We start from the raw sequence: 27,703 nt of genomic DNA on the forward strand, positions 1-27,703 counted from the left end.
GAATATGTAAAAGATTTAAAAATTGTTATGATTGCATAACATTGTAAGAAGGGAGAAAGAATAGATAGATTGCAGGTTTTTCTGTTTAAACAACGTAGCTGGAGCATCGCCCCTGCTTCACTCCTGTATTACGGAAAATAAAGGAACAGGAGCTGCGTCTCTGTTTCCTCCGATATAATAGAAAACAAAGGATCTGGAGCAGTGCCACTGCTTCACCCTGTATTATAGAAAATAAAGGAGCTGGAGCAGCGTCACTGCTTCCTCCTGTATTGTAGAAAATAAAGGAGCTGGAGCAGCGTCACTGCTTCCTACTGTATTATAGAAAATAAAGGAGCTGGAGCAGCGTCACTGCTTTCTCCTGTATTATAGAAAATAAAGGAGCTGGAGCAGCGTCACTGCTTCCTCCTGTATTATAGAAAATAAAGGATCTGGAGCAGCGTCTCTGCTTCCTCCTGTATTATAGAAAATAAAGGAGCTGGAGCAGCGTCACTGCTTCCTCCTGTATTATAGAAAATAAAGGAGATGGAGCAGCGTCACTGCTTCCTCCTGTATTATAGAAAATAAAGGATCTGAAGCAGCGTCTCTGCTTCCTCCTGTATTATAGAAAATAAAGGAGCTGGAGCAGCGTCACTGCTTCCTCCTGTATTATAGAAAATAAAGGAGCTGGAGCAGCGTCTCTGCTTCCTCCTGTATTATAGAAAATAAAGGAGCTGGAGCAGCGTCACTGCTTCCTCCTGTATGATAGAAAATAAACGAGCTGGAGCAGCGTCTCTGCTTCCTCCTGTATTATAGAAAATAAAGGAGCTGGAGCATCGTCACTGCTTCCTCCTGTATTATAGAAATTAAAGGAGCTGGAGCAGCGTCTCTGCTTCCTCTTGTATTATAGAAAATAAAGGAGCCGGAGCAGCGTCACTGCTTCCTCCTGTATTATACAAAATAAAGGAGCTGGAGCAGCGTCACTGCTTCCTCCTGTATTATAGAAAATAAAGGAGCTGGAGCAGCGTCTCTGTTTCCTCCTGTATTAGAGAAAATAAAGGAGCTGGAGCAGCGTCACTGTTTCCTCCTGTATTATAGAAAATAAAGGAGCCGGAGCAGCGTCTCTGTTTCCTCCTGTATTAGAGAAAATAAAGGAGCTGGAGCAGCGTCACTGTTTCCTCCTGTATTATAGAAAATAAAGGAACAGGAGCTGCGTCTCTGTTTCCTCCGATATAATAGAAAACAAAGGATCTGGAGCAGTGCCACTGCTTCACCCTGTATTATAGAAAATAAAGGAGCTGGAGCAGCGTCACTGCTTCCTCCTGTATTGTAGAAAATAAAGGAGCTGGAGCAGCGTCACTGCTTCCTCCTGTATTGTAGAAAATAAAGGAGCTGGAGCAGCGTCACTGCTTCCTACTGTATTATAGAAAATAAAGGAGCTGGAGCAGCGTCACTGCTTTCTCCTGTATTATAGAAAATAAAGGAGCTGGAGCAGCGTCACTGCTTCCTCCTGTATTATAGAAAATAAAGGATCTGGAGCAGCGTCTCTGCTTCCTCCTGTATTATAGAAAATAAAGGAGCTGGAGCAGCGTCACTGCTTCCTCCTGTATTATAGAAAATAAAGGAGATGGAGCAGCGTCACTGCTTCCTCCTGTATTATAGAAAATAAAGGATCTGAAGCAGCGTCTCTGCTTCCTCCTGTATTATAGAAAATAAAGGAGCTGGAGCAGCGTCACTGCTTCCTCCTGTATTATAGAAAATAAAGGAGCTGGAGCAGCGTCTCTGCTTCCTCCTGTATTATAGAAAATAAAGGAGCTGGAGCAGCGTCACTGCTTCCTCCTGTATGATAGAAAATAAACGAGCTGGAGCAGCGTCTCTGCTTCCTCCTGTATTATAGAAAATAAAGGAGCTGGAGCATCGTCACTGCTTCCTCCTGTATTATAGAAATTAAAGGAGCTGGAGCAGCGTCTCTGCTTCCTCTTGTATTATAGAAAATAAAGGAGCCGGAGCAGCGTCACTGCTTCCTCCTGTATTATACAAAATAAAGGAGCTGGAGCAGCGTCACTGCTTCCTCCTGTATTATAGAAAATAAAGGAGCTGGAGCAGCGTCTCTGTTTCCTCCTGTATTAGAGAAAATAAAGGAGCTGGAGCAGCGTCACTGTTTCCTCCTGTATTATAGAAAATAAAGGAGCCGGAGCAGCGTCTCTGTTTCCTCCTGTATTATAGAAAATAAAGGAGCCGGAGCAGCGTCACTGCTTCCTCCTGTATGATAGAAAATAAAGGAGATGGAGCAGCGTCTCTGTTTCCTCCTGTATTATAGAAAATAAAGGAGCCGGAGCAGCGTCACTGCTTCCTCCTGCATTATAGAAAATAAAGGAGCTGGAGCAGCGTCACTGCTTCCTCCTGTATTATAGAAAATAAAGGAGCTGGAGCAGCGTCTCTGCTTCCTCCTGTATTAGAGAAAATAAAGGAGCTGGAGCAGCGTCACCGCTTCCTCCTGTATTATAGAAAATAAAGGAGCTGGAGCAGAGTCACTGCTTCCTCCTGTATTATAGAAAATAAAGGAGCTGGAGCAGAGTCACTGCTTCCTCCTGTATTATAGAAAATAAAGGAGTTGGAGCAGCGTCACTGCTTCCTCCGGTATTATAGAAAATAAAGGAGCTGGAGCAGCGTCACCGCTTCCTCCTGTATTATAGAAAATAAAGGAGCTGGAGCAGAGTCACTGCTTCCTCCTGTATTATAGAAAATAAAGGAGCTGGAGCAGCGTCACCGCTTCCTCCTTTATTATAGAAAATAAAGGAGCTGGAGCAGCGTCTCTGCTTCCTCCTGTAACTTAGAAAATAAAGGAGCTGGAGCTGCGTCAGCGCTTCCTCCTGTATTATAGAAAATAAAGGAGCTGGAGCAGGGTCACTGCTTCCTCCTTTATTATACAAAATAAAGGAGCTGGAGCAGAGTCACTGCTTCCTCCTGTATTATAGAAAATAAAGGAGCTGGAGCAGCGTCACTGCTTCCTCCTGTATTATAGAAAATAAAGGAGCTGGAGCAGCGTCACTGCTTCCTCCTGTATTATAGAAAATAAAGGAGCTGGAGCAGCGTCACTGCTTCCTCCTGTATTATAGAAAATAAAGGAGCTGGAGCAAGGTCACTGCTTCCTCCTGTATTATAGAAAATAAAGGAGTTGGAGCAGCGTCACTGCTTCCTCCGGTATTATAGAAAATAAAGGAGCTGGAGCAGAGTCACTGCTTCCTCCTGTAATATAGAAAATAAAGGAGCTGGAGCAACGTCACTGCTTCCTCCTGTATTATAGAAAATAAAGGAGCTGGAGCAGCGTCACTGCTTCCTCCGGTATTATAGAAAATAAAGGAGATGGAGCAGCGTCTCTGCTTCCTCCTGTATTATAGAAAATAAAGGAGCTGTAGCAGTGTCACCTCTTCCTCCTGTATTATAGAAAATATAGGAGCTGGAGCAGAGTCACTGCTTCCTCCTGTATTATAGAAAATAAAGGAGCTGCAGCAGCGTCACTGCTTCCTCCTGTATTATAGAAAATAAAGGAGCTGTAGCAGTGTCACCTCTTCCTCCTGTATTATAGAAAATAAAGGTGCTGGAGCAGCGTCACTGCTTCCTCCGGTATTATAGAAAATAAAGGAGCTGGAGCAGCCTCACTGCTTCCTCCTGTATTATAGAAAATAAAGGAGATGGAGCAGCGTCTCTGCTTCCTCCTGTATTATAGAAAATACGGGAGCTGGAGCAGCGTCACTGCTTCCTCCTGTATTATTGAAAATAAAGGAGCTGGAGCAGCGTCACTGCTTCCTCCTGTATTATAGAAAATAAAGGAGATGGAGCAGCGTCACTGCTTCCTCCTGTATTATCGAAAATAAAGGAGCTGGAGCAGCGACACTGCTTCCTCCGGTATTATAGAAAATAAAGGAGCTGGAGCAGCGTCACTGCTTCCTCCTGTATTAAAGAAAATAAAGGAGCTGGAGCAGCGTCACTGCTTCGCCCTGTATTATAGAAAATAAAGGAGCTGGGGCAGTGTCTCTGCTTCCTCCTGTATTATAGAAAATAAAGGAGCTGGAGCAGCGTCTCTGCTTCCTCTTGTATTATAGAAAATAAAGGAGCCGGAGCAGCGTCACTGCTTCCTCCTGTATTATAGAAATTAAAGGAGCTGGAGCAGCGTCTCTGCTTCCTCTTGTATTATAGAAAATAAAGGAGCTGGAGCAGCGTCACTGCTTCCTCCTGTATTATAGAAAATAAAGGAGCTGGAGCAGCGTCAATGCTTCCTCCTGTATTATAGAAAATAATGGAGCTGGAGCAGCGTCACTGCTTCCCCCTGTATTATAGAAAATAAAGGAGCTGGGGCAGTGTCTCTGCTTCCTCCTGTATTATAGAAAATGAAGGAGCTGGAGCAGCGTCTCTGCTTCCTCCTGTATTATCGAAAATAAAGGAGCTGGAGCAGCGTCACTGCATCCTCCTGTATTATAGAAAATAAAGGAGCTGGAGCAGCGTCACTGCTTCCTCCTGTATCATAGAAAATAAAGGAGCTGGAGCAGCGTCACTGCATCCTCCTGTATTATAGAAAATAAAGGAGCCGGAGCAGCGTCACTGCTTCCTCCTGTAATGTAGAAAATAAAGGAGCTGGAGCAGCGTCTCTGCTTCCTCCTGTATTATAGAAAATAAAGGAGCTGGAGCTGCGTCACCGCTTCCCCCTGTATTATAGAAAATAAAGGAGCTGGAGCAGCGTCACTGCTTCCTCCTGTATAATAGAAAATAAAGGAGCTGGAGCAGCGTCTCTGCTTCCTCCTGTATTATAGAAAATAAAGGAGCTCGAGCAGCGTCACTGTTTCCTCCTGTATTAGAGAAAATAAAGGAGCTGGAGCAGCGTCACTGTTTCCTCCTGTATTATAGAAATAAAAGGAGCCGGAGCAGCGTCTCTGTTTCCTCCTGTATTATAGAAAATAAAGGAGCCGGAGCAGCGTCACTGCTTCCTCCTGTATGATAGAAAATAAAGGAGCTGGAGCAGCGTCTCTGTTTCCTCCTGTATTATAGAAAATAAAGGAGCCGGAGCAGCGTCACTGCTTCCTCCTGCATTATAGAAAATAAAGGAGCTGGAGCAGCGTCACTGCTTCCTCCTGTATTATAGAAAATAAAGGAGCTGGAGCAGCGTCTCTGCTTCCTCCTGTATTAGAGAAAATAAAGGAGCTGGAGCAGCGTCACCGCTTCCTCCTGTATTATAGAAAATAAAGGAGCTGGAGCAGAGTAACTGCTTCCTCCTGTATTATAGAAAATAAAGGAGCTGGAGCAGAGTCACTGCTTCCTCCTGTATTATAGAAAATAAAGGAGTTGGAGCAGCGTCACTGCTTCCTCCGGTATTATAGAAAATAAAGGAGCTGGAGCAGCGTCACCGCTTCCTCCTGTATTATAGAAAATAAAGGAGCTGGAGCAGAGTCACTGCTTCCTCCTGTATTATAGAAAATAAAGGAGCTGGAGCAGCGTCACCGCTTCCTCCTTTATTATAGAAAATAAAGGAGCTGGAGCAGCGTCTCTGCTTCCTCCTGTAACTTAGAAAATAAAGGAGCTGGAGCTGCGTCAGCGCTTCCTCCTGTATTAGAGAAAATAAAGGAGCTGGAGCAGGGTCACTGCTTCCTCCTTTATTATACAAAATAAAGGAGCTGGAGCAGAGTCACTGCTTCCTCCTGTATTATAGAAAATAAAGGAGCTGGAGCAGCGTCACTGCTTCCTCCTGTATTATAGAAAATAAAGGAGCTGGAGCAGCGTCACTGCTTCCTCCTGTATTATAGAAAATAAAGGAGCTGGAGCAGCGTCACTGCTTCCTCCTGTATTATAGAAAATAAAGGAGCTGGAGCAGCGTCTCTGCTTCCTCCTGTATTATAGAAAATAAAGGAGCTGGAGCAGCGTCACTGCTTCCTCCTGTATGATAGAAAATAAACGAGCTGGAGCAGCGTCTCTGCTTCCTCCTGTATTATAGAAAATAAAGGAGCTGGAGCATCGTCACTGCTTCCTCCTGTATTATAGAAATTAAAGGAGCTGGAGCAGCGTCTCTGCTTCCTCTTGTATTATAGAAAATAAAGGAGCCGGAGCAGCGTCACTGCTTCCTCCTGTATTATACAAAATAAAGGAGCTGGAGCAGCGTCACTGCTTCCTCCTGTATTATAGAAAATAAAGGAGCTGGAGCAGCGTCTCTGTTTCCTCCTGTATTAGAGAAAATAAAGGAGCTGGAGCAGCGTCACTGTTTCCTCCTGTATTATAGAAAATAAAGGAGCCGGAGCAGCGTCTCTGTTTCCTCCTGTATTATAGAAAATAAAGGAGCCGGAGCAGCGTCACTGCTTCCTCCTGTATGATAGAAAATAAAGGAGCTGGAGCAGCGTCTCTGTTTCCTCCTGTATTATAGAAAATAAAGGAGCCGGAGCAGCGTCACTGCTTCCTCCTGCATTACAGAAAATAAAGGAGCTGGAGCAGCGTCACTGCTTCCTCCTGTATTATAGAAAATAAAGGAGCTGGAGCAGCGTCTCTGCTTCCTCCTGTATTAGAGAAAATAAAGGAGCTGGAGCAGCGTCACCGCTTCCTCCTGTATTATAGAAAATAAAGGAGCTGGAGCAGAGTCACTGCTTCCTCCTGTATTATAGAAAATAAAGGAGCTGGAGCAGAGTCACTGCTTCCTCCTGTATTATAGAAAATAAAGGAGTTGGAGCAGCGTCACTGCTTCCTCCGGTATTATAGAAAATAAAGGAGCTGAAGCAGCGTCACCGCTTCCTCCTGTATTATAGAAAATAAAGGAGCTGGAGCAGAGTCACTGCTTCCTCCTGTATTATAGAAAATAAAGGAGCTGGAGCAGCGTCACCGCTTCCTCCTTTATTATAGAAAATAAAGGAGCTGGAGCAGCGTCTCTGCTTCCTCCTGTAACTTAGAAAATAAAGGAGCTGGTGCTGCGTCAGCGCTTCCTCCTGTATTATAGAAAATAAAGGAGCTGGAGCAGGGTCACTGCTTCCTCCTTTATTATACAAAATAAAGGAGCTGGAGCAGAGTCACTGCTTCCTCCTGTATTCTAGAAAATAAAGGAGCTGGAGCAGCGTCACTGCTTCCTCCTGTATTATAGAAAATAAAGGAGCTGGAGCAGCGTCACTGCTTCCTCCTGTATTATAGAAAATAAAGGAGCTGGAGCAGCGTCACTGCTTCCTCCTGTATTATAGAAAATAAAGGAGCTGGAGCAAGGTCACTGCTTCCTCCTGTATTATAGAAAATAAAGGAGTTGGAGCAGCGTCACTGCTTCCTCCGGTATTATAGAAAATAAAGGAGCTGGAGCAGAGTCACTGCTTCCTCCTGTAATATAGAAAATAAAGGAGCTGGAGCAACGTCACTGCTTCCTCCTGTATTATAGAAAATAAAGGAGCTGGAGCAGCGTCACTGCTTCCTCCGGTATTATAGAAAATAAAGGAGCTGGAGCAGAGTCACTGCTTCCTCCTGTATTATAGAAAATACAGGAGCTGGAGCAGCGTCTCTGCTTCCTCCGGTATTATAGAAAATAAAGGAGATGGAGCAGCGTCTCTGCTTCCTCCTGTATTATAGAAAATAAAGGAGCTGTAGCAGTGTCACCTCTTCCTCCTGTATTATAGAAAATATAGGAGCTGGAGCAGAGTCACTGCTTCCTCCTGTATTATAGAAAATAAAGGAGCTGCAGCAGCGTCACTGCTTCCTCCTGTATTATAGAAAATAAAGGAGCTGTAGCAGTGTCACCTCTTCCTCCTGTATTATAGAAAATAAAGGTGCTGGAGCAGCGTCACTGCTTCCTCCGGTATTATAGAAAATAAAGGAGCTGGAGCAGCCTCACTGCTTCCTCCTGTATTATAGAAAATAAAGGAGATGGAGCAGCGTCTCTGCTTCCTCCTGTATTATAGAAAATACGGGAGCTGGAGCAGCGTCACTGCTTCCTCCTGTATTATAGAAAATAAAGGAGCTGGAGCAGCGTCACTGCTTCCTCCTGTATTATAGAAAATAAAGGAGCTGGAGCAGCGTCACTGCTTCCTCCTGTATTATCGAAAATAAAGGAGCTGGAGCAGCGACACTGCTTCCTCCGGTATTATAGAAAATAAAGGAGCTGGAGCAGCGTCACTGCTTCCTCCTGTATTAAAGAAAATAAAGGAGCTGGAGCAGCGTCACTGCTTCGCCCTGTATTATAGAAAATAAAGGAGCTGGGGCAGTGTCTCTGCTTCCTCCTGTATTATAGAAAATAAAGGAGCTGGAGCAGCGTCTCTGCTTCCTCTTGTATTATAGAAAATAAAGGAGCCGGAGCAGCGTCACTGCTTCCTCCTGTATTATAGAAATTAAAGGAGCTGGAGCAGCGTCTCTGCTTCCTCTTGTATTATAGAAAATAAAGGAGCTGGAGCAGCGTCACTGCTTCCTCCTGTATTATAGAAAATAAAGGAGCTGGAGCAGCGTCAATGCTTCCTCCTGTATTATAGAAAATAAAGGAGCTGGAGCAGCGTCACTGCTTCCCCCTGTATTATAGAAAATAAAGGAGCTGGGGCAGTGTCTCTGCTTCCTCCTGTATTATAGAAAATAAAGGAGCTGGAGCAGCGTCTCTGCTTCCTCCTGTATTATCGAAAATAAAGGAGCTGGAGCAGCGTCACTGCATCCTCCTGTATTATAGAAAATAAAGGAGCTGGAGCAGCGTCACTGCTTCCTCCTGTATCATAGAAAATAAAGGAGCTGGAGCAGCGTCACTGCATCCTCCTGTATTATAGAAAATAAAGGAGCCGGAGCAGCGTCACTGCTTCCTCCTGTAATGTAGAAAATAAAGGAGCTGGAGCAGCGTCTCTGCTTCCTCCTGTATTATAGAAAATAAAGGAGCTGGAGCTGCGTCACCGCTTCCCCCTGTATTATAGAAAATAAAGGAGCTGGAGCAGCGTCACTGCTTCCTCCTGTATAATAGAAAATAAAGGAGCTGGAGCAGCGTCTCTGCTTCCTCCTGTATTATAGAAAATAAAGGAGCTGGAGCAGCGTCACTGATGCCTCCTGTATTATAGAAAATACAGGAGCAGGAGCAGCGTCTCTGTTTCCTCCTGTATTAGAGAAAATAAAGGAGCTGGAGCAGCGTCACTGTTTCCTCCTGTATTAGAGAAAATAAAGGAGCTGGAGCCGCGTCACTGTTTCCTCCTGTATTATAGAAAATAAAGGAGCCGGAGCAGCGTCTCTGTTTCCTCCTGTATTATAGAAAATAAAGGAGCCGGAGCAGCGTCACTGCTTCCTCCTGTATGATAGAAAATAAAGGAGCTGGAGCAGCGTCTCTGTTTCCTCCTGTATTATAGAAAATAAAGGAGCCGGAGCAGCGTCACTGCTTCCTCCTGCATTATAGAAAATAAAGGAGCTGGAGCAGCGTCACTGCTTCCTCCTGTATTATAGAAAATAAAGGAGCTGGAGCAGCGTCTCTGCTTCCTCCTGTATTAGAGAAAATAAAGGAGCTGGAGCAGCGTCACCGCTTCCTCCTGTATTATAGAAAATAAAGGAGCTGGAGCAGAGTCACTGCTTCCTCCTGTATTATAGAAAATAAAGGAGCTGGAGCAGAGTCACTGCTTCCTCCTGTATTATAGAAAATAAAGGAGTTGGAGCAGCGTCACTGCTTCCTCCGGTATTATAGAAAATAAAGGAGCTGGAGCAGCGTCACCGCTTCCTCCTGTATTATAGAAAATAAAGGAGCTGGAGCAGAGTCACTGCTTCCTCCTGTATTATAGAAAATAAAGGAGCTGGAGCAGCGTCACCGCTTCCTCCTTTATTATAGAAAATAAAGGAGCTGGAGCAGCGTCACTGCTTCCTCCTGTATAATAGAAAATAAAGGAGCTGGAGCAGCGTCTCTGCTTCCTCCTGTATTATAGAAAATAAAGGAGCTCGAGCAGCGTCACTGATGCCTCCTGTATTATAGAAAATACAGGAGCAGGAGCAGCGTCTCTGTTTCCTCCTGTATTAGAGAAAATAAAGGAGCTGGAGCAGCGTCACTGTTTCCTCCTGTATTAGAGAAAATAAAGGAGCTGGAGCAGCGTCACTGTTTCCTCCTGTATTATAGAAATAAAAGGAGCCGGAGCAGCGTCTCTGTTTCCTCCTGTATTATAGAAAATAAAGGAGCCGGAGCAGCGTCACTGCTTCCTCCTGTATGATAGAAAATAAAGGAGCTGGAGCAGCGTCTCTGTTTCCTCCTGTATTATAGAAAATAAAGGAGCCGGAGCAGCGTCACTGCTTCCTCCTGCATTATAGAAAATAAAGGAGCTGGAGCAGCGTCACTGCTTCCTCCTGTATTATAGAAAATAAAGGAGCTGGAGCAGCGTCTCTGCTTCCTCCTGTATTAGAGATAATAAAGGAGCTGGAGCAGCGTCACCGCTTCCTCCTGTATTATAGAAAATAAAGGAGCTGGAGCAGAGTAACTGCTTCCTCCTGTATTATAGAAAATAAAGGAGCTGGAGCAGAGTCACTGCTTCCTCCTGTATTATAGAAAATAAAGGAGTTGGAGCAGCGTCACTGCTTCCTCCGGTATTATAGAAAATAAAGGAGCTGGAGCAGCGTCACCGCTTCCTCCTGTATTATAGAAAATAAAGGAGCTGGAGCAGAGTCACTGCTTCCTCCTGTATTATAGAAAATAAAGGAGCTGGAGCAGCGTCACCGCTTCCTCCTTTATTATAGAAAATAAAGGAGCTGGAGCAGCGTCTCTGCTTCCTCCTGTAACTTAGAAAATAAAGGAGCTGGAGCTGCGTCAGCGCTTCCTCCTGTATTATAGAAAATAAAGGAGCTGGAGCAGGGTCACTGCTTCCTCCTTTATTATACAAAATAAAGGAGCTGGAGCAGAGTCACTGCTTCCTCCTGTATTATAGAAAATAAAGGAGCTGGAGCAGCGTCACTGCTTCCTCCTGTATTATAGAAAATAAAGGAGCTGGAGCAGCGTCACTGCTTCCTCCTGTATTATAGAAAATAAAGGAGCTGGAGCAGCGTCACTGCTTCCTCCTGTATTATAGAAAATAAAGGAGCTGGAGCAGCGTCTCTGCTTCCTCCTGTATTATAGAAAATAAAGGAGCTGGAGCAGCGTCACTGCTTCCTCCTGTATGATAGAAAATAAACGAGCTGGAGCAGCGTCTCTGCTTCCTCCTGTATTATTGAAAATAAAGGAGCTGGAGCATCGTCACTGCTTCCTCCTGTATTATAGAAATTAAAGGAGCTGGAGCAGCGTCTCTGCTTCCTCTTGTATTATAGAAAATACAGGAGCCGGAGCAGCGTCACTGCTTCCTCCTGTATTATACAAAATAAAGGAGCTGGAGCAGCGTCACTGCTTCCTCCTGTATTATAGAAAATAAAGGAGCTGGAGCAGCGTCTCTGTTTCCTCCTGTATTAGAGAAAATAAAGGAGCTGGAGCAGCGTCACTGTTTCCTCCTGTATTATAGAAAATAAAGGAGCCGGAGCAGCGTCTCTGTTTCCTCCTGTATTATAGAAAATAAAGGAGCCGGAGCAGCGTCACTGCTTCCTCCTGTATGATAGAAAATAAAGGAGCTGGAGCAGCGTCTCTGTTTCCTCCTGTATTATAGAAAATAAAGGAGCCGGAGCAGCGTCACTGCTTCCTCCTGCATTATAGAAAATAAAGGAGCTGGAGCAGCGTCACTGCTTCCTCCTGTATTATAGAAAATAAAGGAGCTGGAGCAGCGTCTCTGCTTCCTCCTGTATTAGAGAAAATAAAGGAGCTGGAGCAGCGTCACCGCTTCCTCCTGTATTATAGAAAATAAAGGAGCTGGAGCAGAGTCACTGCTTCCTCCTGTATTATAGAAAATAAAGGAGCTGGAGCAGAGTCACTGCTTCCTCCTGTATTATAGAAAATAAAGGAGTTGGAGCAGCGTCACTGCTTCCTCCGGTATTATAGAAAATAAAGGAGCTGAAGCAGCGTCACCGCTTCCTCCTGTATTATAGAAAATAAAGGAGCTGGAGCAGAGTCACTGCTTCCTCCTGTATTATAGAAAATAAAGGAGCTGGAGCAGCGTCACCGCTTCCTCCTTTATTATAGAAAATAAAGGAGCTGGAGCAGCGTCTCTGCTTCCTCCTGTAACTTAGAAAATAAAGGAGCTGGAGCTGCGTCAGCGCTTCCTCCTGTATTATAGAAAATAAAGGAGCTGGAGCAGGGTCACTGCTTCCTCCTTTATTATACAAAATAAAGGAGCTGGAGCAGAGTCACTGCTTCCTCCTGTATTCTAGAAAATAAAGGAGCTGGAGCAGCGTCACTGCTTCCTCCTGTATTATAGAAAATAAAGGAGCTGGAGCAGCGTCACTGCTTCCTCCTGTATTATAGAAAATAAAGGAGCTGGAGCAGCGTCACTGCTTCCTCCTGTATTATAGAAAATAAAGGAGCTGGAGCAAGGTCACTGCTTCCTCCTGTATTATAGAAAATAAAGGAGTTGGAGCAGCGTCACTGCTTCCTCCGGTATTATAGAAAATAAAGGAGCTGGAGCAGAGTCACTGCTTCCTCCTGTAATATAGAAAATAAAGGAGCTGGAGCAACGTCACTGCTTCCTCCTGTATTATAGAAAATAAAGGAGCTGGAGCAGCGTCACTGCTTCCTCCGGTATTATAGAAAATAAAGGAGCTGGAGCAGAGTCACTGCTTCCTCCTGTATTATAGAAAATACAGGAGCTGGAGCAGCGTCTCTGCTTCCTCCGGTATTATAGAAAATAAAGGAGATGGAGCAGCGTCTCTGCTTCCTCCTGTATTATAGAAAATAAAGGAGCTGTAGCAGTGTCACCTCTTCCTCCTGTATTATAGAAAATATAGGAGCTGGAGCAGAGTCACTGCTTCCTCCTGTATTATAGAAAATAAAGGAGCTGCAGCAGCGTCACTGCTTCCTCCTGTATTATAGAAAATAAAGGAGCTGTAGCAGTGTCACCTCTTCCTCCTGTATTATAGAAAATAAAGGTGCTGGAGCAGCGTCACTGCTTCCTCCGGTATTATAGAAAATAAAGGAGCTGGAGCAGCCTCACTGCTTCCTCCTGTATTATAGAAAATAAAGGAGATGGAGCAGCGTCTCTGCTTCCTCCTGTATTATAGAAAATACGGGAGCTGGAGCAGCGTCACTGCTTCCTCCTGTATTATAGAAAATAAAGGAGCTGGAGCAGCGTCACTGCTTCCTCCTGTATTATAGAAAATAAAGGAGCTGGAGCAGCGTCACTGCTTCCTCCTGTATTATCGAAAATAAAGGAGCTGGAGCAGCGACACTGCTTCCTCCGGTATTATAGAAAATAAAGGAGCTGGAGCAGCGTCACTGCTTCCTCCTGTATTAAAGAAAATAAAGGAGCTGGAGCAGCGTCACTGCTTCGCCCTGTATTATAGAAAATAAAGGAGCTGGGGCAGTGTCTCTGCTTCCTCCTGTATTATAGAAAATAAAGGAGCTGGAGCAGCGTCTCTGCTTCCTCTTGTATTATAGAAAATAAAGGAGCCGGAGCAGCGTCACTGCTTCCTCCTGTATTATAGAAATTAAAGGAGCTGGAGCAGCGTCTCTGCTTCCTCTTGTATTATAGAAAATAAAGGAGCTGGAGCAGCGTCACTGCTTCCTCCTGTATTATAGAAAATAAAGGAGCTGGAGCAGCGTCAATGCTTCCTCCTGTATTATAGAAAATAATGGAGCTGGAGCAGCGTCACTGCTTCCCCCTGTATTATAGAAAATAAAGGAGCTGGGGCAGTGTCTCTGCTTCCTTCTGTATTATAGAAAATAAAGGAGCTGGAGCAGCGTCTCTGCTTCCTCCTGTATTATCGAAAATAAAGGAGCTGGAGCAGCGTCACTGCATCCTCCTGTATTATAGAAAATAAAGGAGCTGGAGCAGCGTCACTGCTTCCTCCTGTATCATAGAAAATAAAGGAGCTGGAGCAGCGTCACTGCATCCTCCTGTATTATAGAAAATAAAGGAGCCGGAGCAGCGTCACTGCTTCCTCCTGTAATGTAGAAAATAAAGGAGCTGGAGCAGCGTCTCTGCTTCCTCCTGTATTATAGAAAATAAAGGAGCTGGAGCTGCGTCACCGCTTCCCCCTGTATTATAGAAAATAAAGGAGCTGGAGCAGCGTCACTGCTTCCTCCTGTATAATAGAAAATAAAGGAGCTGGAGCAGCGTCTCTGCTTCCTCCTGTATTATAGAAAATAAAGGAGCTGGAGCAGCGTCACTGATGCCTCCTGTATTATAGAAAATACAGGAGCCGGAGCAGCGTCTCTGTTTCCTCCTGTATTAGAGAAAATAAAGGAGCTGGAGCAGCGTCACTGTTTCCTCCTGTATTAGAGAAAATAAAGGAGCTGGAGCCGCGTCACTGTTTCCTCCTGTATTATAGAAAATAAAGGAGCCGGAGCAGCGTCTCTGTTTCCTCCTGTATTATAGAAAATAAAGGAGCCGGAGCAGCGTCACTGCTTCCTCCTGTATGATAGAAAATAAAGGAGCTGGAGCAGCGTCTCTGTTTCCTCCTGTATTATAGAAAATAAAGGAGCCGGAGCAGCGTCACTGCTTCCTCCTGCATTATAGAAAATAAAGGAGCTGGAGCAGCGTCACTGCTTCCTCCTGTATTATAGAAAATAAAGGAGCTGGAGCAGCGTCTCTGCTTCCTCCTGTATTAGAGAAAATAAAGGAGCTGGAGCAGCGTCACCGCTTCCTCCTGTATTATAGAAAATAAAGGAGCTGGAGCAGAGTCACTGCTTCCTCCTGTATTATAGAAAATAAAGGAGCTGGAGCAGAGTCACTGCTTCCTCCTGTATTATAGAAAATAAAGGAGTTGGAGCAGCGTCACTGCTTCCTCCGGTATTATAGAAAATAAAGGAGCTGGAGCAGCGTCACCGCTTCCTCCTGTATTATAGAAAATAAAGGAGCTGGAGCAGAGTCACTGCTTCCTCCTGTATTATAGAAAATAAAGGAGCTGGAGCAGCGTCACCGCTTCCTCCTTTATTATAGAAAATAAAGGAGCTGGAGCAGCGTCTCTGCTTCCTCCTGTAACTTAGAAAATAAAGGAGCTGGAGCTGCGTCAGCGCTTCCTCCTGTATTATAGAAAATAAAGGAGCTGGAGCAGGGTCACTGCTTCCTCCTTTATTATACAAAATAAAGGAGCTGGAGCAGAGTCACTGCTTCCTCCTGTATTATAGAAAATAAAGGAGCTGGAGCAGCGTCACTGCTTCCTCCTGTATTATAGAAAATAAAGGAGCTGGAGCAGCGTCACTGCTTCCTCCTGTATTATAGAAAATAAAGGAGCTGGAGCAGCGTCACTGCTTCCTCCTGTATTATAGAAAATAAAGGAGCTGGAGCAGCGTCACTGCTTCCTCCTGTATTATAGAAAATAAAGGAGCTGGAGCAAGGTCACTGCTTCCTCCTGTATTATAGAAAATAAAGGAGTTGGAGCAGCGTCACTGCTTCCTCCGGTATTATAGAAAATAAAGGAGCTGGAGCAGAGTCACTGCTTCCTCCTGTAATATAGAAAATAAAGGAGCTGGAGCAACGTCACTGCTTCCTCCTGTATTATAGAAAATAAAGGACCTGGAGCAGCGTCACTGCTTCCTCCTGTATTATAGAAAATAAAGGAGCTGGAGCAGCGTCACTGCTTCCTCCTGTATTATCGAAAATAAAGGAGCTGGAGCAGCGACACTGCTTCCTCCGGTATTATAGAAAATAAAGGAGCTGGAGCAGCGTCACTGCTTCCTCCTGTATTAAAGAAAATAAAGGAGCTGGAGCAGCGTCACTGCTTCGCCCTGTATTATAGAAAATAAAGGAGCTGGGGCAGTGTCTCTGCTTCCTCCTGTATTATAGAAAATAAAGGAGCTGGAGCAGCATCACTGCTACCTCCTGTATTATAGAAAATAAAGGAGCTGGAGCAGCGTCACTGCTTCCTCCTGTATTATAGAAAATGCTGGAGCTGGAGCAGCGTCTCTGCTTCCTCCTGTATTAGAGAAAATAAAGGAGCTGGAGCAGCGTCACCGCTTCCTCCTGTATTATAGAAAATAAAGGAGCTGGAGCAGAGTCACTGCTTCCTCCTGTAATATAGAAAATAAAGGAGCTGGAGCAACGTCACTGCTTCCTCCTGTATTATAGAAAATAAAGGAGCTGGAGCAGTGTCACCTCTTCCTCCTGTATTAGAGAAAATAAAGGAGCTGGAGCAGCGTCACTGCTTCCTCCTGTATTATAGAAAATAAAGGAGCCGGAGCAGAGTCACTGCATCCTCCTGTATTATAGAAAATACAGGAGCTGGAGCCGCGTCTCTGCTTCCTCCGGTATTATAGAAAATACAGGAGCTGGAGCAGCGTCTCTGCTTCCTCCTGTATTATAGAAAATTAAGGAGCTGTAGCAGTGTCACCTCTTCCTCCTGTATTATAGAAAATACAGGAGCTGGAGCAGCGTCACTGCTTCCTCCTGTATTATAGAAAATTAAGGAGCTGTAGCAGTGTCACCTCTTCCTCCTGTATTATAGAAAATACAGGAGCTGGAATAGCGTCACTGCTTCCTCCTGTAACTTAGAAAATAAAGGAGCTGGAGAAGCGTCACCGCTTCCTCCTGTATTATAGAAAATAAAGGAGCTGGAGCAGCGTCTCTGCTTCCTCCTGTATTACAGAAAATAAAGGAGCTGGAGCAACGTCACTGCTTCCTCCTGTATTATAGAAAATAAAGGAGCTGGAGCAGCGTCTCTGCTTCCTCCTGTATTACAGAAAATAAAGGAGCTGTAGCATCGTCACTGCTTCATCCTGTATTATAGAAAATAAAGGAGCTGGAGCAGCGTCACTGCTTCCTCCTGTATTATAGAAAATAAAGGAGCTGGAGCAGCGTCATTGCTTCATCCTGTATTATAGAAAATAAAGGAGCTGGAGCAGCGTCACTCCATCCTCCTGTATTACAGAATATAAAGGAGCTGGAGCAGCGTCTCTGCTTCCTCCCGTATTATAGAAAATAAAGGAGCTGGAGCAGCGTCACTGCTTCCTCCTGTATTATAGAAAATAAAGGAGCTGGAGCAGCGTCACTCCATCCTCCTGTATTATAGAAAATAAAGGAGCTGGAGCAGCGTCACTGCTTCCTCATGTATTATAGAAAATAAAGGAGCTGGAGCAGCGTCACTGCTTCCTCATGTATTATAGAAAATAAAGGAGCTGGAGCAGCGTCACTGCTTCCTCCTGTATTCTAGAAAATAAAGGAGCTGGAGCAGCGTCACTGCTTCCTCCTGTATTCTAGAAAATAAAGGAGCTGGAGCAGCGTCTCTGCTTCCTCCTGTTCTATAGAAAATAAAGGAGCTGGAGCAGCGTCACTGCTTCCTCTTGTATTATAGAAAATAAAGGAGCTGGAGCAGCGTCACTGCTTCCTCCTGTTTTATAGAAAATAAAGGAGCTGGAGCAGCGTCACTGCTTCCTCCTGTATTATAGAAAATAAAGGAGCTGGAGCAGCGTCACTGCTTCCTCCTGTATAATAGAAAATAAAGGAGCTGGAGCAGCGTCACTGCTTCCTCCTGTATTATAGAAAATAAAGGAGCTGGAGCAGCGTCTCTTCTTCCTCCTGTATTATAGAAAATAAAGGAGCTGGAGCAGCGTCACTGCTTCCTCCTGTATTATCGAAAATAAAGGAGCTGGAGCAGCGTCACTGCTTCCTCCTGTATTTTAGAAAATAAAGGAGCTGGAGTAGCTTCACTGCTTCCTCCTGTATGATAGAAAATAAAGGAGCTGGAGCAACGTCAATACTTCCTCCTGTATTATAGAAAATAAAGGAGCTGGAGCAGCGTCACTGCTTCCTCCTGTATTATAGAAAATAAAGGAGCTGGAGCAGAGTCACTGCTTCCTCCTGTATTATAGAAAATAAAGGAGCTGGAGCAGCGTCTCTTCTTCCTCCTGTATTATAGAAAATAACGGAGTTGGAGCAGCGTCACTGCTTCCTCCTGTATTATAGAAAATAAAGGAGCTGGAGAAGCGTCTCTGCTTCCTCCTGTATTATAGAAAATAAAGGAGCTGGAGCAGCGTCACTGCTTCCTCCTGTATTATAGAAAATAAAGGAGCTGGAGCAGAGTCACTGCTTCCTCCTGTATTATCGAAAATAAAGGAGCTGGAGCAGCGTCTCTGCTTCCTCCTGTATTATAGAAAATAAAGGAGCTGGAGCAGAGTCACTACTTCCTCATGTATTATAGAAAATAAACGAGCTGGAGCAGCGTCTCTTCTTCCTCCTGTATTATAGAAATAACGGAGTTGGAGCAGCGTCACTGCTTCCTCCTGTAGTATAGAAAATAAAGCAGCTGGAGAAGCGTCTCTGCTTCCTCCTGTATTATCGAAAATAAAGGAGCTGGAGCAGCGTCACTGCTTCCTCCTGTATTACAGAAAATAAAGGAGCTGGAGCAGCGACACTGCTTCCTCCTGTATTATAGAAAATAAAGGAGCTCGAGCAGCGTCACTGCTTCCTCCTGCATTATAGAAAATAAAGGAGCTGGAGCAGCGTCACTGCTTCCTCCTGTATTACAGAAAATAAAGGACCTGGAGCAGCGTCACTGCTTCCTCATGTATTATAGAAAATAAAGGAGCTGGAGCAGCGTCACTGCTTCCTCCTGTATTCTAGAAAATAAAGGAGCTGGAGCAGCGTCACTGCTTCCTCCTGTATTATAAAAAATAAAGGAGCTGGAGCAGCGTCTCTGCTTCCTCCTGTATTATAGAAAATAAAGGAGCTGGAGCAGCGTCTCTGCTTCCTCCTGTATTATAGAAAATAAAGGAGCTGGAGCAGCGTCACTGCTTCCTCCTGTATTATAGAAAATAAAGGAGCTGGAGCAGCGTCACCGCTTCCTCCTGTATTATAGAAAATAAAGGAGCTGGAGCAGCGTCACCGCTTCCTCCTGTATTATAGAAAATAAAGGAGCTGGAGCAGCGTCACTGCTTCCTCCTGTATTATAGAAAATAAAGGAGCTGGAGCAGCGTCTCTGCTTCCTCCTGAATTATAGAAAATAAAGGAGCTGGAGCAGCGTCACTGCTTCCTCCTGTATTATAGAAAATAAAGGAGCTGGAGTAGCGTCACTGCTTCCTCCTGTATTATAGAGAGTAAAGGAGCTGGAGCAGCGTCACCGCTTCCTCCTGTATTATAGAAAATAAAGGAGCTGGAGCAGCGTCACTGCTTCCTCCTGTATTATAGAAAATAAAGGAGCTGGAGCAGCGTCACTGCTTACTCCTGTTTTGTAGAAAATAACGGAGCCGGAGCAGTGTCACTGCTTCCTCCTGTATTATAGAAAATATGTTGGCACTTTCTCCAATGTTCTGATGGAATGGCAATCTGCACTGTTTCTCCTATTTAGTGTTTCAATCAAATCTGCCTTTTACTCATATCCCTGTCTTAATTCCTCCATTTACTATTGCCCAAGCCCGATCCGACCATTTAACTGTGCGCTACTCTAATTCTCCCATTTCCTGGTGCCTTACACCCATTCTCTCATTTAGCTCCACTGCACCAGGTCTTCCATTCAGTATTAGCCTGCCACAATTCTCCCATTTAGTAATCTGCTGTCAGAATTCTCTAATCTTGGAGATTCCTGCATTAAATCTCCAAATTACCGATCCTTCATATATCTTCCCTTTAGTGGTGAACTGCACCAACTCCCCCATTTTGCAGTGCACTGTGTTGAATCTGGACCACGAATCCTTTGCAACAATTGTCCTATTTCCCGATTCACTGCCCGTGTTCTCCCAGTTGCTCCAATTCTCGAAGTTATCAGCACCCCGCACCAGGTCTCTCATTTACTGATACCCCACACCAATTCTCCAATTCAGTGTTGCTTAGCACCATTTCCCCCAATTACTGAAGTCCTGAACCAGTTCTCCACTCAGTGTTGCCTTAAACCAATCCTCATACTGACTGATGCCCTCGCCCAATTTAGTGGTGCGCTACTCTAAATCTCCCAAAACGTATTGTCCTGCCCGAATTCTCCCATGCAGTTGCAACACAGCATAGCTCACCCAATTAGCACTGAACTGTACTAATTCACCCATTATCTGATGTCCTGTTGAAAATTCTCACATTTCGATAAGCCCTTTCGAAATTTATCCATTTAGTATTTTATTGCAATGATTTTCCAATTTAGTGTAGAGCTTACAGAATTCTTAAATTTGGGCGTGGACAGGTCGGACTGAGGGATCTGTTTCCGTGCTGTACATCTCTAAGGCTGTAATTAGTGCTCCGCTTCCCTGCACCAATTCTCCCATTTCTCAATCCTGCACTAATTCGGGAATTTCACCAACTCATCCATTGAGGTTATCCTGCCTCAGTCCTCCCACTTAGAATTTAACGGCACCTGCATGAATTCTCCAATTATTGTTGCTCTGCATCAATTCCTTCCATTTAGTTGTTCCCTGATACACATTTCCAACGTACGGATGCCCTACTGATTATATTTGTTCATTTAGTGATGCACTGACCTGACTCTCCAATTTACTGATGCTTCCAACATTTCTTTTTCTTGATTCCCTGGCCCCTATTCCCCAATTTAGACATGTTCTGCTCCAATTTTCTAATATATAGACGCTCACACCAATTCTCCAATGTAATGACACTATGCACCGAAGCTCCCATTTATTGAAACCCTCCAAATCTCGAATTGACTCATACTCCTGTACTCCCTCTTCTCCTTACTGATGCCCGAGCCAGATTCTACCATTTAACGGTGCGCGACCCTAATTCTCCCATTTCCTGTTGCCATACACCCATTCTGTAATTGAGCTCCACTGTGCAAAAGGTCTTCCATTCAGTATTTCCCTGCAACAATTCTCCCATTTAGTAGACCGCTGACAGAATTCTCTAATCTTGGCAATCCCTGCATCATATCTCCAAATTCCCCAAACTGCGAATATCCCCCCTTTCGTGGTGAACTGCACCAACTCCCCCATTTTGTGGTGCACTGTACTGAATCTCGACCACTAATCCTTTGCAGCGTTTGTCCTATTTCCTGATTCACTGCCCGTGTTCTCACATTTCCTCCAATTCTCGAAGTTATCAGCACCCTGCACCAGGTCCTTCTTTTACTGATACCCCACACCAATTGTCCAATTCAGTGTTGCTGAGCATCATTTCCCCCAATTACTGATGTCCTGAACAGGTTCTCCATTCAGTTTTGCCTTACACCAATCCTCATACTGACTGATGCTCTCGTCCAATTTAGGGGTGCCCTACTCTAAATCTCCCTGCACCAATTCTCCCATTTATTTGCAACACAGCATAACTCACCCATCTAGTGCTGAATTGCACTAATTCACCCATTATCTGATGCCCTGTTGCAAATTCTCACATTTCGCTAAGCTCTTTCCCAACTTTTCCATTTTGTCGTTTCTTGCAATGATTCTCCAATTTAATGTAGACCTGCCAGAATTCTTAAATTTCGGCGTGGACAGGTCGAACTGAAGGGTGTGTTTCCGTGCTGTACATCTCTTAGGCTGTAATTAGTGCTCCGCTTCCGTGCACCAATTCTCCCATTTACCAATCCTGCACTAATTCGGGAATTTCACCAACTCAGCCACTGAGGTTATCCTGCCCCAGTCCTTCCACTTAGAATTTAATGGCACCTACATGACTTCTCCAATTATTGTTGCTCTGCATCAACTCCTTCCATTTAGTTGTTCCTTGATACACATCTTCCACGATCGGATGTCTTGTTTTTTTTTTCATTCAGTGATGCACTGAACTGAATCTTCAATTTCCCGATGCTTGCAACATTTCTTCTTTTTATTGATTCCCTGGACCCTATTCCCCAATTTAGACATGCTCTGCTCCAATGTTCCAATATATTGGCACTCCCATCAATTTTCTAATGTAACTGCACTGTGCACCAATCTCCCATTTATTGTTTCCACCAAATCTCCCATTTACTCATATCCCTGTACTAATCCTTCCATTTACTGGTGCCCGAGCCTGATTCTACCATTTAAGGGTGCGCTACTCTAATTCTCCCATTTACTGTCGCCATGCACCAATTCTCTAATTTAGCTCCACTGTGCACCAGGTCTCTCATTTACTGATATCCCTCATCAATTCTCCAATTCAGTGTTGCCTCGCACCATTTCCCCCAATTACTGACGTCCTGAATAGGTTCTCCACTCAGTTTTGCCTTACACCAATCCTCATACTGACTGATGCTCTCGCCCAATTTAGGGGTGCACTACACTCATTCCCGCATCAAGTATTGTAATGTCCCAATTCTCCCATTTACTGCTAAACTGAAACTCTCCCATTTGGTTCTAACTGCACTAATTTGACAATATCAGATGCCCCGTTCCAAATTCTCTTATTTTGATAATAAGCCCTTGCCCAATCCTTCCATTTAGTAGTTCCTTGGAATGATTCTCCATTTTTGTGGAGCACTGCCAGAATTCTAAGACTGAGTCAGAGACAAGTTGGACTGAAGTGTCTGTTTCCATGTTGTAAATCTCTATGATTGTACGACTGTTTATGGCTCCGCTGCTCTGCACCATTTATCCCATTTACCAATCCTGCACAAATCCTGAAACTGCACCAACTCTCCCTTTGAGTATTATCCTGCCCAATATAAAGGCCGCTGCATAAATTCTCCAATTACTGTTGCCCTGCATCCGTTCCTTCCATTTAATTTAATTGTTAATCACTTCTTCCACGTACGCGTGCCCTGCTGAATTGTTTTCATTTAGTGATGCACTGAACTGACTCTCCAATTTACCGAACCTTGCAACATTTCTTTTTATTGATTCCCTGGCCCCGATTCCCCAATCAGGAATAGGCTCTTGTTGTACTTTTGAAACTGGTGTCATAATTTCAAACTTGGATGTTGGGGCAGTAGAATTACCCTGTGGGTAGAGAACTGGCTCGAAGGTAGAAGACAGAGGGTGGTGTGGGAGGGTTGCTTTTCAGACTGGAGGCCTGTGCCCAGTGGTGTGTCACAAGGATCGGTGCTGGGTCCACTGTTGTTTTGTCATTTATATAAATGATATGGATGTGACCATAGGACGAATGGTTAGTAAGTTTGCAAATGACAGTAAAATTGGAGGTGTGGAGGACAGTGAAGATGGTTACCTCAGAGGACAACGGGATCTTGATCAGATGGGCCAATGGGCCGAGGAGTGGCAGATGGAGATTAATTTAGATAAATGTGAGGTGCTGCATTTTGGAGAAGCAAAAGAGAGCAGGACATATATACTGAATGGACAAGGTACTAGGGATGATGCTAAACAAATAGACCTGGAGTGCAGCTTCATAGATCGTTGAAGGTGGACTAACATTTCGATAGGATAGTGAAGAAAGCGTTTGTCATTTTTGTCTTTATTGCTCAGTTAATTGGGTAAAGGAGTTGGGAGGTCATGTTGCGGTATTGGTTCAGCCACTTTTGGTATATAGTGTGCAATTCTGGACTCGCTCCTAAAAGAAGGGTGTTGTGAAACTTGAAAGGGTTCAGAAAAGATTTACAAGGATGTTGCCAAGGTTGGAGGGTTTGTGCTGGAGGGTAAGACTGTATCGGTTGAGGCTATTATCCCTGGAGCGGCAGTAGCTGAGGGGCAACCTTATAGAGGTTCACAAAATCATGAAGGACCCTCAATAGGATAAAAAGGCAAGGTGATTTCCCTGTGGTGTGGGAGTCCAGAAGCAGATGGCATGTGTTAAAGTTGAGAGGGGAAACATAAAAGGGACCTGAGGGGAACATTTTTCACACAGAGGGCACTTTGTGTATGAGCTGCCAGAGGAAGTAGTGGAGGCTGGTACAATTACAACATTTAAAAGGTATCTGGGTGGGTGTAGGAATTAAAATAGGGTCATAGGAACATGGGCCAAATTCTGACAAAGAGGATGAGATTGACATCGGATACCAGTTCAGCATGGATGTGTTGGACTGAATGATTTGTTTCTGAGCTGATATTGCTCTGAGTGGGTTGAGCTCCGGATTGTAGATTTATGAAGCAGAAAACAAAGTATGGTACAGAGTTAGATCGAGAAATCCTGCTGATCCCATCAGGTTTATCCTGTTTTCCTGATCCTCCTCCTTCAATCAATGCATTTTTCCGATCCTCATTCAGAATTCCTGGAGCTCTGTCACTGGCCTGGAACAATGTGTTGAAAGTCCTATTGCAGTCCACACGAGGTACCTTTCCCACTGCCCTGCTCCCACGGCCTGCAATGCTGCAGACTGAGCAGACAACCCGAAGGACAATGATGAGCTCCTTCTGGCCCACGGCCCTCCTTCTCACTGAATGAAGACAATCACCAGAAGCAGAATCCAGCTCTTGTTGGAGCCTTGAATACCTGACTCTGTCTCACTGAGTGAAGATTGGACTCAGAAACAGAAATGAAATCAACTTCCTATCTGCATTGTGTCACTCTTTAAGATCTCTGTGTGTCTGAGTTCAGGTCATTTGATTGGAGACTGTGGATAGTGGGTCCCCAGTGAAATGGAAAGAATGGTGGAGGAGCTCACTGAGGGACATCTCTCAAAGTGAGAGTCAGAAAGATGCTATTCCACATTGGAAGGGTTTAAGGGGAATTGATGGCTCAGAATATTGTAATGCGGATGTTTGTAAAACTAAGGAACTCTGACTGTTTTGAGGCTGGAGTTTATTTTATCCTTGTGTCGATTTGACACATTAACCCTCCCTCCCCACCACTACAGAAGCTGTTGGAACTGTTCAGTGTTTCCAGCGGCTTCTGTAATTATTTCAGGTTCCTGACAGGAGCAGTCTCTCACTTTTCGAACAAAACAAACCCATCCTTGTGCTGTACCCAATATTTCAATAAGAAATGGGAAGCAGCAGAGGGGAAAGCTTCCGAGATGTCGAGCAATGCTGCCTGGTTCCACACTGCAATTCACAGGAATCATCGCCAGGAAAAGCAAGGAGCAATCTGAGAGACCCATTTTACCACAGAATGGAAGATTTATTTCTTCGGTTCATTCTAGTGCGTTTCCTTTTAAAAAATGCTTGCAAAGCGCAACACTGCGATGACCGGGAATCGAACCCGGGTCAATTGCTTGGAAGACAGCTGTGCTCCCCACTATCCCACCATCACCCTGCTAGCAGCTCCCAACTCCCTCCCCATTCCCAAACACACTTAACAAGGCCGTGACCATCACCAACTGGATTGGGGCTGAAATCCAAACAAGAAATTGCTGGAGAAGTTCAGCAGGTCTGACAGCACCAGAATCAGAAGCCTTCAGTTCTGAAGACCAATCCCTGGATCCGAAATGTTCCCTCCCCACAGATGCTGCCAGACCTGCTGAGTTTCCCCAGCAATTTCTGTGCTGTTTCTCAGTTCTGCAGCATCTGCAGTTCTTTGTTGGAAACAAAGCAAATGTTGAGCCACCGAAGGGGATATTGGGTCAGGTGATAGTCTCCCTCATCCATAGAGACAGATGGGAAGGAGCATGGAATCATAGAATCCCTACAGTGTAGAAACCGGCCATTCGGCCCATCATGCAGCCCACCAAGACTCACCACTCTACCCTATCCCTGTTACCCTTCATTTCCCATGGGTAATCCACCTAATCTATACATCCCTGGATACTATGGACAATTTCCCATGGCCAACCCACCCTAACCTGCACGTGTCTGGACTGAGGGAGGGAACCGGAGAACTCGGAGGGAACCCATACAGACCCGGGGAGAATGTGCAAACCCCACACAGACAGTCTTCAATCAGACAGGGATCTGGGGCATTGGAGAGGTTTAGAGAGGGAGTCCAGGCGGTTAGACTGGTGTGTGAATGATGGGCCGAACAGCCTGATCTCAGTGCTGTAAAAACTCTACAGTAACATGCCTCCCTACATGCTACATTCATCACAGTTTATATTGTGTTTTAATCCGTCCTGTTATTAACCTTATTCTGAATGAAATGGATGGAGAGGGGTTGTTTGTGCATTCAGTCAGATCTGTGTATTGGTGGGTCAGGAGCATCATACCCAATAACAACAGGGGGAGGGCGGATTGAATTCCTGCTCCTTACAGATCCCATTGCAACATGCCATTTCCTCATGGATTTCATTTGGTTTAAGATGTTTTATTTTTTATATCACCACAATATATAGATGTCCTTTTGTGCATGTTATGAATTTGGACAGAGCGATCCCTCTTTTCTCTGTGAACAAACGGATTATCAAGGAGTCGGATTGGAGAATATATCCTCTCACAGAAACAGGAACAGGGAGATGCCATTCCCTCTGAAATAAACACAGGCCATGCTGAGAAATCTGATAAGGTCAGGCAGCATCTATAGGGAGAAGGGAAAGGTTAACCCGTGTGTTATGAGGGTGGGGGATTCAGCAGAGCAGAAGGAAGTTAGAAAAGTAATGATTCCTGAGCAATTGGAATGGGGGTAACGCTGAAGAATGAATGAGATGGTTTGTAATAGGGTGGAGGCTGCAGAGATTTAATGATAAACGGTTTCATGGAAACAAATCCAAAGGGATTGGGAATAAGTTCATTCAACATCTAAGAGCTCAGGAAATGTGAGCAGGAGGAGACTATACAGCCTGTTTAAACTGTTCAGTCTGTTCTGGCAGTCAATCCAATCAGAGCTGGTTTGAGATTTCAAATCCAGTTTCCTATCCACCCCCCATATCCCGTGACTCCCTGAGACCCCGGCAATCTGTCTATTCCAATCTGAAATGTACTCAGTGAGGGAGCATCCACAATCCTCAGGGAGAGAGAATGTTAAAGACTCAGAGGCCTTAGAGGGAAACGCTGTCTCCTCATCTCAGTCCCAAATAACCTGCCCCTTACCCTGAGAGGGTGGTAATCAAACCCGAATGAACTGCGGATGCTGTAACATTAACGCTGATTTCTCTGCACAGATGCTGCCTGACCTGCTGAGCTTTTCCAGCAACTCCTGAGACTGTGTTATTGTGTTTCAGATTCCCAGACCCACAGGTTTAATTTCTCAGCATCTCCCCTCTCAAGCCTCTTCACAATCTGAGATATTCAAATGAAATCGCCTTTCAATTTTCTAGAATACCGACCCAATTTATTCAGATATTCAGCACTGGAGCACACGGGTCCCAAATACTGAGCTTTATTTTGTGATTCATTCATGTGTTTGGGTCATTGCCGCTGGGTCCCCACGGATTGCTCAGATATAATTGCTCTGGTGAAGGTGACGGTGAGTTATTGCCTTGAACTGCTGCCATTTATTTGGGGCAGATAAACCCACAATGATGTAAGGGAGGGAGTTCCAGGATTTCCAACCAATGGCACTTGTGGGACTGAGATGTTTTTCCAAGCCAGGGTGGGGAGTGTCTTGATGTGGAATTGTCACCTGGTGGTGTTCCCGTGTATCTGCTGTGTTCAGCATTCCACATGATAGTGCCGTGGGTCTGGAAGCTGCTCTGGAAGGAACCTTGGGGAATTCCTACAGAGCATCTTGTCTCAGCTGAACCATCCCAGTCAGGCATATGAGCACTAATCCTGTAATCCAGCTCTGAGAATGTAATAGCAGGTGGGACCCACCATGTCCCCCCTAATGTGGGCATGTTTGGGAAACCTCGGAGAGTCCAATCTCATTCATTCCATCTCAGCGTTTTTCCCCGTTTAAGATTGCTTTCAAAGTGCAACAGTGCGATGGCAGGGGTTCGAGCCCGGGTTAACTGCTGGGAAGGAGACATGTCCAACCCTTTCCCAGTAATTGGCAAGGTATTCCCGAGGCTGTGATCAGGACCAATTGGATTGGGACTGAAATACAAACAGAAACTGCTGGGGGAGCTCAGCAGGTCTGACAGCATC

Source organism: Chiloscyllium punctatum, chromosome 30, assembly GCF_047496795.1.
Source record: "Chiloscyllium punctatum isolate Juve2018m chromosome 30, sChiPun1.3, whole genome shotgun sequence".
Taxonomy (NCBI): Eukaryota; Metazoa; Chordata; class Chondrichthyes; order Orectolobiformes; family Hemiscylliidae; genus Chiloscyllium; species Chiloscyllium punctatum.